The sequence below is a fragment of the Macaca mulatta genome, chromosome 7, assembly GCF_049350105.2.
Source record: "Macaca mulatta isolate MMU2019108-1 chromosome 7, T2T-MMU8v2.0, whole genome shotgun sequence".
In the NCBI taxonomy this organism is placed as follows: domain Eukaryota; kingdom Metazoa; phylum Chordata; class Mammalia; order Primates; family Cercopithecidae; genus Macaca; species Macaca mulatta.
Window position 1 is genome coordinate 75759957 of NC_133412.1, and position 11091 is coordinate 75771047.

Consider the following 11091-nt stretch of genomic DNA (forward strand, 5'->3'; position numbering starts at 1 on the left):
TGACAGTCTTCATTGCATTATTTATGGACCTCTCACGTACCCTCCCTGGCAGGATTTCTTAGGAGTTGTTTGCACATGATCAATTTCGTCTCCTGGAATGAGGTGTCATTCTGACCTTAGCGGTGGCCTGCCTGATGAGATCTTTATTCGATAGGACTATGGGAGGTGAAAGGATGACAGGTGAGCCTTACAGCTCTATCAGTGCTCCCCCAGGGCCAAGGTCAAGAAAAAAGACCTTTAATACTAGAATCTGACAGGTTGTCTGAAAGCCATCTCTGTGGAAAATGGCAGACAGATTAAATGCAAGTAGATTAAAGGGACAGAAATTTGTATTTTTGAGCGCCTGGCATATCAAGCGCAATGATAGACTCTTTACATAGATTCTCACAAAAACATTGTAAGCGTACAGTAGGCTGTGGGTCATGGTTTTCCCCACCTCCTCACCTCCCAGTCTCTCCTTTTCTTACTCTGATCAGGTTTTGTCCCTATCACTCCTGTGAACCATTTTTTAAAAATATCATGGTCACCAATGCTATAACTTACCAAAGCTAATTCTCTTTCCCCATGTGACTCAGTTTCTCAGCATTGGGCTGAGCTGACGACTCATTCCTTGAAATCCTTTCTTTCCTATGCTTCCAAGACAGTGGCTTTGTTCTTGCCTTGCCTCACTTAACACTCCCTTTATGTCTAAATTCTAAATGATGAAACAGCCCTTGGCCCTCTCTTCTTCTCTAGTTACATTCTCTCTCCAGGAGAACTTATCCAGTCTCATCTATTTACTGATGACTCCCAAGTTTGTCTACACAGGGTTCTCCCTTGAGCTCTAGACTTACGTTCAATTGTCTACTTGACATTTCTACTTGAATGTTGAATTCATGTCTAAGACTCACAGTCAAAATGAAAGTATTGATTTCTACTTCTGTATCTCATACTCCTCCAGTAGAAAATTAAAAAGAGTGTGACCAGCTTTTACTCAGTTCTCCTGCCCATAGTTTTCCCTTTTCTTTACTTAAAGTAACAAGAACCATAGATTTGTGGAATCCTTGTTGTGGAAGTGGTTTGGGGATTTGCTATTCAAATACCTGCATTTTACAGATGAGGAAACCAAGACCTAGAGAGGGGAAGTGATGAGGTCAATTAATGTAAAGATAATTAACTGCAGAGCTGAGATTAGAAGCAAGCTTTTCTAACTTGTAGTTTGCATTTTACTCAGACCTTATTTTTCACTTTCTCCTTCAAGCATATGCACTTGAGGGAAATAGTGTCTTTGGCTGCTTACTTTATTAGCTGGTTTTCCAGCCTCACTCATTGTCTTCTTCCCAGCCCTACCAATTTCCAAGCCTGACCTTATTTTGGGAAATCCCACAATCTCTATCAGAGATGGTAAATACCTGACTCATATGCTGCTACTCCCTCAACAGTGTCCATGGCAGACATCACTAGTTGATCATGATCCTTTATACTGCTGAACCCTGAGGTAACCCCAGAAGGCTTCATAATACCATGTTCCAGACAGCCACTATCAACTGATCAGAATTGACTTTAAGATGAGAACTGTGTTCATCTATACAACCTCAAACTTTATCCATTCCTCTCTGGTCTCATTTTTTCATCTGAATTGTCTTTGGAGGCTAGGTAGTTTGATTTAGGGTATTAGAGAGTGCTAGTGAGACATTACATTTTACCATCAACATTTAGAAACAATGCTGATCCCCAAACATAACATTTTAATGGTGAAAATGTGAAGGCCTGAGGCAAGTGATCTGTCTTTCTTTAGTTATACTAAGCAGACAAATGGCTTCTGAGTTCAAGTTCAACTCAGCAATTTACCAGATGTGTGACTTTGGACTAGTCTCTTAATCTCTCTGAGCTTAATTTTATTTATCTTAATAAGTGTAAATAACAGTTGACATAAACTATTATGGTTCCTTTACATAAATAAATCTTAGACCCCAAAGAGATTCACCCTGGGAAAGCCATCAGCTTTCCAAAGTCCTTTTTTTTAATGGTTCTTGCAAAATGCCTCACATTTTACTCATAGTACAAAAGCATTCAATCAACATGGCAGTAAAGAAAAACACATTGTTTGTAGCTTATCCTTTGAAACTAGAATAGCCAAGTGAAAAGTCAGTACAAATTCTTATTTTTACTGAAAAAAAAGTACATATTGAAATTGAACGACTGTGTTTTTTCTTTTTTCCTAGAGATGTGATATACATATTTTCTGGTAAGTAATAGTCTATCACACATAAAGCAGACAGATGACCAATAAAGCTGTTTACAACTTCCTCCTCATGCAGAGCTCAACCAGTGGAACACCATCTCAGTAGGAGAGAATTTTGACAGGAATAGGAAGTTAGAGTTCCTACCTACCCTACAGAAAACTTAAACTGGTTTATACAGAAAGGATTTTCAGCAAACGTGCATAGACACATTTAATGTGCTCTAAGAACAGGATACTGATTTAGCTGATTTCTAGCACACAGCATGAATTCATTGGTGCCTAGTTAAATAGGAATTAATGCCAGCGTAGAAGGCATTTTTGCCTTCATAGCACTAACAACTATAAAAAGCACACAGCACATATTTTGATCTTTAAGTGGGTAATCATGGAAATTGCAAGATCATATTCATCGGGTTAGCCTGATTCTTCATCTACAAAAATATTTTTTAGGGCCAGGCACGATGGCTCATGCCTGTAATCCCAGCACTTTGGGAGGCCGAGGCAGGTGGATCAAGAGATCAAGACCACCCTGGCCAACATGGTGAAACCTCATCTCTACTTAAAAAAAAAAATACAAAAATTAGCTGGGCGTGGTGGCACCTACCTGTAATCCCAGCTACTCCGGTAACTGAGGCAGGAGAATCACTTGAACCCAGGAGGCAGAGGTTGCAGTGAGCCGAGATCATGCCACTTCACTCCAGCTTGGTGGCAGAGCAAGACTCTGTCTCAAAAAAAAACATATTTTTTAGAAATATAATGCTTAAAAAAGTCTTCTGGAAACAGTGGAACTACATCAGGACCAGCAGAAGACATGGTGATACAGGACTGTAAATGTAAGACTAGGAGTTTATTTTTCACATGTAGTTTTTAAATAAAGGGTCACTCTCTTCGTAGATTCCTACAGCCAAGACAAACTGGGATCACAGGAGATCCAGAAATCTCAAGCTAGTCAGCTGGCTTGAGTTCCACCCTAGATAAATGCTGCTACAAAATAGTAAAAAACTCCACTGAAGCTGATGGACTGAAACTCTGACCCATGTGAAAAAGAGCTGTGGCTGGGCTCCATGGCTCATGCCTGTAATCCCAGCACTTTGGGAGGCCGAGGCAGGCAGATCACGAGGTCGAGAGATCAAGACCATCTTGGCCAACATGGTGGAACCCCATCTCCACTAAAAATACAAAAATTAGCTGCATGTGGTGGCAGGCACCTGTAGTCCCAGCTACTTGGGAGGCTGACGCAGGAGAATCGCTTGAACCTGGGAGGTGGAGGTTGCAATGAGCCGAGATTGTGCCATTGCACTCTAGTCTGGCAACAGAGTGAGACTCCATCTCTCTCTCTCTGTAAGTGCACAAAAAGGTTCATGCAAGGCCTGGGTCAAAGAACTTGTGATGGTGGATTATTCCACATTGTTGACATGCCAATATGTATGCTGGGGAAAGGGGCCCTCAAAGGATTCTGACCCAGAAGCACCTGAGGGAAGTGCCTACTTGGGATGGGAAGGAGTACTAGGATTACTCTGAGCACTTGGGGAAGTGTACTAGGGTTACTGAACACAACAAGGTGTTTTAGGAGAAGCTGTTCTGGAGGATTAGGCTATTTTGGTTTTGATACATGAATACTTAAGAAAGAGCTGCAGAAAAGAGGCAGTCTTTCCAAGATGTATTCCTCAGTCATCAGTGGCTGAAACTTCTCTGAGCATATCCGGCTGGTGACATTAGCATGATCCCATTCATTGTCTGGAGGTGGGATCTGATGCTGCAGATTGTTTTGGGAGGCTGACATAGAGGATGATTTGTACATTGAAGTTGGCACTATACCACTGCTTAAATCCAGTCACTGGCCTTCTTTTTCTGCATTGTAGTCCAGAAATATTTTTCTAAAAGTTAGACAATCTGTAAATGTGAGCAGCATGTGGAATGTGTGATCCACCCCTCATGGTGTGTAACCTTGCAATGAAGGCTGCCATACTGAATCCAAGAATCCACTCCAGCAGCTGTTCTTCAAGATAGTTTTCTACCAAAGAAATCCATTCATTAAAAATAGGTGTGTGGGTGAGTTTATTCTCTTTCATGTCTTCAAACTCTTGGTAGTACTGTCCCCTGGAATTTCTCTGCAATAACTGGAACTTATCCATGATAATGTTCTCTAAATATCCAACCACAGCATCAAATTCTGCCACTGAGGCAGAGGAGAAGGATAGTGTGAAGTTGTCTTTCTCTATAGTGTCTGCTGTGGCCACAGTCATCACATCCCCCACCCCATGCTGATGGCCATTGGCCTCCTACTCTGTCTATGGCTCACTCGGCCCCCAACTCAGGCTCCTGGGCTGCAGCCATATGCGGGCTGGCCTCCATGTCTGGCCAGGCTGCTCTGCACCTACCGCCTTCCACAGATGTTTAACTTCCCAGGGTGGTTTGAGAGTGTATGTGGCTGAGGTTGGGGTGTCACGCATTTAGTCTTACACCTGCCACCCCCTGGTTGTTTTACAACCTTGGGCAAGTGATTCAGCCTTTCTGAGACTCCATGAGGACCTCACATTGTCCTTAAAATGTTTCAATTCAGAGTGCCTGGCATGTAGTAGATGCATAACAATCAATTCAATTCATTCAACTAATATTTATTGAGCATCTACAATGTGCCAAGAATGGTATTGGTGATAAGACAAAAAAACAAGGCAGATAAAGGTCCTGTCTTTATGGAACAAAGGAGGCAGCTTATGTTTGTATTAAAGATTTGGTGACTATTTCTCCCAGATGGAATCAGTCATCCCAAGGACTTTTCTTTACTCAGGGTTCCAAGCTCTCCCAGCATCTTTTGCGCCTGGGTAGGTATCACATCCAGGAGAGAATGAACATTATGTCTTCTACTCCTTTACATCATGTTCTTGGAGAAGGATGGTGGAATTTGGCCAGATATCCTAGCTTTGGACTGGAGCTGGGCTTCAGAGGTGCTCTTCTGGTCTAATGAGAGGCCTGTGCCTAAGAGATCATGTTATATCTGAGCCCAGTGTTCACTATTTCCAGGCTCCCTCTGAGGCATGTGGCACTCGGATTTTTGCCAGCTAGATAAGCCACCCAAGCAAAGAACAGATCTTCCCAGGAATGGCTGTAATTTCTTGGTGGGGAGTTTAATTCTGTGACCACTGTACAAGGTTCTGTGGAATGAATATCATGTCAATGCTATTTAATAATATGGTAACCACTGACCATTTAATTACATGGTAATTGTCACTTAGTGGCTGGGTAATTGCATAGTAAGTACCATCTAATTTCAGGGTAAAGGGTAAATACATGATTATTTCAGCCTCCTTAGGCACAGTATAGGTCACCCAGGAATTAGGTTTGGATTGACTAAGTATAAATTACCTAGAAATCTGTTTTCGGGTGATTACTCCTGTCATCCTTCCTCGACAAAGCCCCTAATGGTTACCTTAAAATTAAAAAGAGATTTCAAGAATTTGGGCCTCAGGAACTTAAAGGGACAGTGCTTCATCTTAGAATCAATGTTATGCATTGATTGCCTGTTATGCAAGAGATGGTGCTTTGTTAGGGAGGAGATAGAGAAGAGCTTACAAATTCCTCCCTTTTCTGTCTGACAGCAGAGTTTTCTTCTGCTGTGGTGATGTGGGGAGCTCAACACGTGATCCTGAAACTGACATCACAAGATGTAAATACAACATCCATCCCATTGCCTCTTGTTATGAGCCCTGGGCTAGCAAGAGGGATGGTTTCCATAGTGGTTAAATGGTGGCTCCCAAAAAACTATCTTCACCACCTAATCCCTAGAACATGCAAATGTGATCTTATTTGGAAAAAGCATCTCTACAGATGTATTAGAATTAAGGACCCTGAGATGAGCTCATTCTGGATTATCCAAGTAGGCACTTGTAATTCAGTGACAAATGTCTTTATAAGAGGTAGAAGAGGAGACAAAAATAAGACCATGTGAAGTCAAAGGCAGAGCTTGGAGTGAGGCAGCCACAAGTCAAGCAATGTCTGGAATCAGCAGAAACTGGATGAGGCAAGGAATGAATTTTTCCCCAGGGTCACTGGAGGGTGGCTGGCTTTGCCAAGACCTTGGACTTTTGGACTTCTGGCCTCTAGAGCTGAAAAAGAATATATATATATATTTTTAAATTTGAGACAGCATGTAGCTCTGTTGCCCAGGCCAGAGTGCAGTGGTGCCATCTCAGTTCGCTGTAACCTCCACCTCCTGACTTGAATCAATTTTCCTTGCCTCTGCCTCCTAAGTAGCTGAGATTACAGGCACCCACCATTATGCCTGGCTAATTTTTATGTCTTTTAGTGGAGATGGGGTTTCGCCATGTTGGCCAGCCTGGTCTTGAACTCCTGATCTCAGGTGATCTACCTGCCTCGGCCTCCTAAAGTGCTGGGATTACAGGTGTGAGCCACTGAGCCTGGCCTGAAAAAGAATATTATTTCTGTTGTTTTAAGCCACCCAGCTTGTGGTACTTTGTTATAGCAGCTACAGGAAACTGATATGGTCTCTAAGGAGCTGTGGGGCAGCAGGGGTCCCTGGCTGGAGTTAAGGAACAGCTATAGAGGAAATAAAAGTTTGCACAAGTCAAATCCCATCTTGTGTGGTGAGCAGAGCAGTTCTCAGCAGACCACAGAGCAGTGACACAAACTCAGAGATGGCAGGCAGGAAGCAGAGCCCACTGCTAGGTCCATTTGAGGGCTCCTGTGTTTGCTGGAATGTCATATGGGAAGGGAATACACAAAAACAGGTTTAATGCCCTTCATTATGAAAGAAATTTTAGGGTCCTTCTTGGGAAAAATGCAAAACTGTTTTTAAAAGTGCCCAAACTCCCAGGATCCAGATACGATCACATTAGTCTACTTCCTTTGAATCTCTTGTGTTGACCCTAGCTAGCTGGCAAAAATGAGAGTGCAGGCTTTGGGGTTGGGCAGGCCAGGATTTAAAACCTGTTTCCACCACACAGTAGCTGGATGACCTTGGACAAGTGGTTTAACTTCTCTGAGTCTCTGTTTCCAACTTTCAGGCCAGGAAAATAAAACCTACCCTGTAGGGTGTTAGTTTCATGAGTGTGTGTGTGTGTGTGTGTGTGTGTATGTGTGTGTGTGTAGCAGACACACACTCACACATATACATATCCTTTAATGAGTGTATATAATGAGAAAGTTTGTGCTCAGTCAAGTGTAGCTATTATTTCTATACTGATGTACAGGGCAGAGCAAAATAAGCATTTCCTATGTTATGAACTCTCCATAGACATTTGTAAATGACTGCATCACAGACCATCAAATAGAGTGGCAGAGATGAAACTGATATTGACAGCAGTCACATTGCCTCCCTAGAGTCCCTTATTGAGCTTATTGCTGATTATGCAGTCCCTCCATCAAGCTACCTCTGAGTTTTAATGGCACCCTTTTCTCCCTCTGCTTCCCTTCTTTCTCCACAGCCTGCTGTGGGCTCAGTTTTGGAAGGCATAGAAATTAATTACCCTGCATATACACCTTGGGTAGCTTGGGCACTCAGGTTTAGATAAAAAAGTGTTTGGAGGCAAATAATAAGGTCCCAAAATAACCCATTCAAGATTGCACCTAGCTTTATGATCCTGCAAGAAGGAGCTATCCAGCCAATAGGAGGATTAACCAATAAAGGATTTTGAAAGACCCTCACTAAATAAAAATAACATGAACCATTCTCCAGGAGGCCTCCTGAGTCCTTGTTACATTTAAGTGCTGCATGTGGAGTCTGGTTTATTTTTATGGGTTTTGAGTCATTTGCTCTCACAGCCTTACTCATTTCTGTAACAACACTCTCTGCTTAGTTACACATGGCATTCTGCACACCTGTCCTATCTCCCAATTGGGCTATGTAGAGGACACCCTCACCAAGGGTTGGAGGTAGCCAGGGAGCACCCACTTTCTGGATTTGTGTCACAGTTTTGCACCTTGGTGGTCAATTTTGATCTGTGGAGCATCTCAATGGTTTATCTTGCCAGTTTGACAATTCCAGCCAGGCAGGGTGATATCTTGGGGCACAGTCTCAGAAAATATCTCCTAAAGGAATAATAAACAACAATAAGCTTCTTTTATTGGATGTTTCCACCACACAGGCATTTTGCTAAGAGTTTCACACTACTCTTATTTAACCATTACAACAAATGTATGAGACTGACTTTGTCATCTTTATTTCCCTAGGCCAAGTAAAGTTAGAGAGGTCCCTGACCCAGCTAAGGATCATGTGGCTAATAAATGGAGGTGATGGAATTCAGGCCAAGCCCATGTGGCACATGGAAGTGTGGGTGATGAGTCACTTTCTCTTCAGAACACAATCTTTTTGAGGTGATAGTGTCTCAGTCCATTTGTGATGCTACAACAGACTACCTGAGATTGGGTAACATAAAAAACAGAAAATTTTCCCACACAGTTCTGGAGGATGGAAAATCCAAGATCAAGGTGCTGGCATCTTGTGAGGGCCTTCTTGCTGTGTGCTCACATAGCAGAAGAGAAGAAGAGAGTGAATCCACTCCAGCAACCTTTTTTTTTTTTTTTTTTTTTTTTTTTTTAATCACGGTGGCGCAGTCTGTTTTATGTTGCTATTAAAGAACACCCCTGAGTCTGGGTAATTTATGAAGGAAGGTGGTTTATTTAACTCATGGTTCTGCAGGTTGAGAAGTTCAAGGGCACGGCCCTGGTTTCTGGAGAGGGCTTTTGTGCTGTATCATAACATGGTGGAGAAGGTCAAAGGGGAAGCAAACATGTGTGAAGAAGAGGGAGACAAGACCTGAGGGATGTCCTGGCTTGATAACAACTCACTCTCTCAGAAACCATTCCTAAGAGAACTAATTTATTCTCACAAGAGTAAGAACTCACTTCCTACCTCAAGAACAGCTCTAAGCCATTCATGAATTGTCCTCACAGCTCAGACATCTCTCAGTAGGCCTTGTCTCCCAACACTACTACACTGGGCATCAAATTTCAATATGAGCTTTGGTGGGAACAAAGAAACCACATCCAAACCATAGCAAACAGCACTGAACATTTCACCTCCCCAAAGGTCCCACCTCCCAATGCCACTTCAATGAGGATCAAGTTTCCAACACATGAATTTTCAGAGACATATTCAGACCATAGCAATGAGTTTGGTGGTTTACATTGGCACATTGAGGGAACCCATAATTGACTTGGAGTCTCACCTTGACTTCTATCCAAAAGTTATTAAAATCTGGACTGAGAGAAATGACGCCTACTTATCAGAAGGCTTGGCTGAGGCACTTTATCGTCCTCTAGATGAGTGGTTCTCATCTAGAATTCGTTTGGAATTTCCCAATCAATCAGATTCCCCAGGGTTGAAATCCAGGCATCTGTATCTTCTTAAAGGTAAGCTGTGGGTGATCCTGATGCATCTTGTCTGTGGACTAGTTTTTTGGGACCCCTGCATAAAACGTTCTAGATTTTATCTCTGGATTAAGCCACATCAACAGACAGCTGGAAATCAATGACATCATTTTAACTTTGAAAATCACAACTTTTACCATCCTGTGTGTCCATTGCCTGAAAATGAAGGACATTATAAGACACAGCCATATATAATTCAGAATTAAGCAGCGTGTATATGGGATAATTGATATTGCTAAAGATATAATTCAGTAATCAGACCAGTCTCTTAGTTAACTTTCTTTCAGGATTCATTCCCAGAAATAGCTTTGCTTCTCCTGATAGCCATTTTTTTCTCCCTCCATGTGGACCTTGTGTTGTGTAACTGATTGAATTTCTTTCTTTAAATTGGCCAGTGGGAAGCCCAGAACAAAAATCTACACCTTTTAAGCAAATTGTAAAGAGCCTTATGTGTTTTGTGTCTACTTTTACTTCAGGATTCTTTTTATTCTGTCCCTTTCTTCTGTTGTTATATTCCCACAGTTGCTGTGCCAAATGGAGCTTTGTTGATCTGCCTGCCATGGTGGTTCATTCATAAAATGGAAATCTCTTTCCCACCTTAATTTTTAGAAATTGGGATAAACCTACACTTAATACATACATATAATGAGATAATGTATTAGTGTCCCTGCTATAGAAGAATACCCAAAACTAGGTGGCTTAAAATAACATAAATGTATTGTCTCACATTCTGGGGGCAGAAGTCTGAGATCAAAGTGTTGGCAGGGCTGTGCTGCCTCTGACAGTGCTGGAAAGAATTCATTCTTGCCTCTTCTAGCCTCTGGCATTAGCTGGCAATCCTTGATATTCCTCAGCTTGTGCCTCCTCCAGGCACATGGCCGTCTTCTCCCTGTGTCTCTACATTGTTTTTCCTCTGTGTGTCTGTGTCTTTGTTCAAATTTCCCCTTTTTATAAACATACCAGTCCTATTGGATTAGGACCACCCTAATGACCTTATTTTGATGACTGCTGCAAAGATTCCACTTCCAAATAAGGTTATGTCTTTAGGTACTGGGGGTTAAGACTTCAACATATTTTTTCTTGGGTGACACAATTTGACCCATAACATAGTATATATCTTTTCCTTTCCTTTCCATTTCTTTCTTGGCTATTTCTGAATGGTCACTTAGCTGGAAGAGACTGTTGGGTGTCACTATCATTTTTTTTTTTTAAATTAAAGTGAGTTTAGAAAGTACCTGTTTATTCAGTTGCCTTGGTTTTTCCTAGTCCCAAATAGTTTGAATAATTTAATTAACAATTGACTTTACAGAATCCCCTTAAATTTGTCATCGATATAGGATGTCTTCATGACCCTTAGTGCCTCCTGATGTCAAAAACCATCCCTTCCCTGCCTCCCCGTAGTTTACAGGGCCATATTTGTTTCCAGAGGAGGGGATTACATCACTGCAGGGGGCTCTCTTCCTGTATAATCCCTGTCT

General features: G+C 42.0%; 1 pseudogene; it reads right to left on the reverse strand.

The window, feature by feature from the left end:
- Positions 1 to 3818: 3818 nt before the first annotated feature.
- Positions 3819 to 4470, reverse strand: LOC100427428 (ADP-ribosylation factor-like protein 2-binding protein pseudogene; annotated as a pseudogene).
- Positions 4471 to 11091: the final 6621 nt, after the last annotated feature.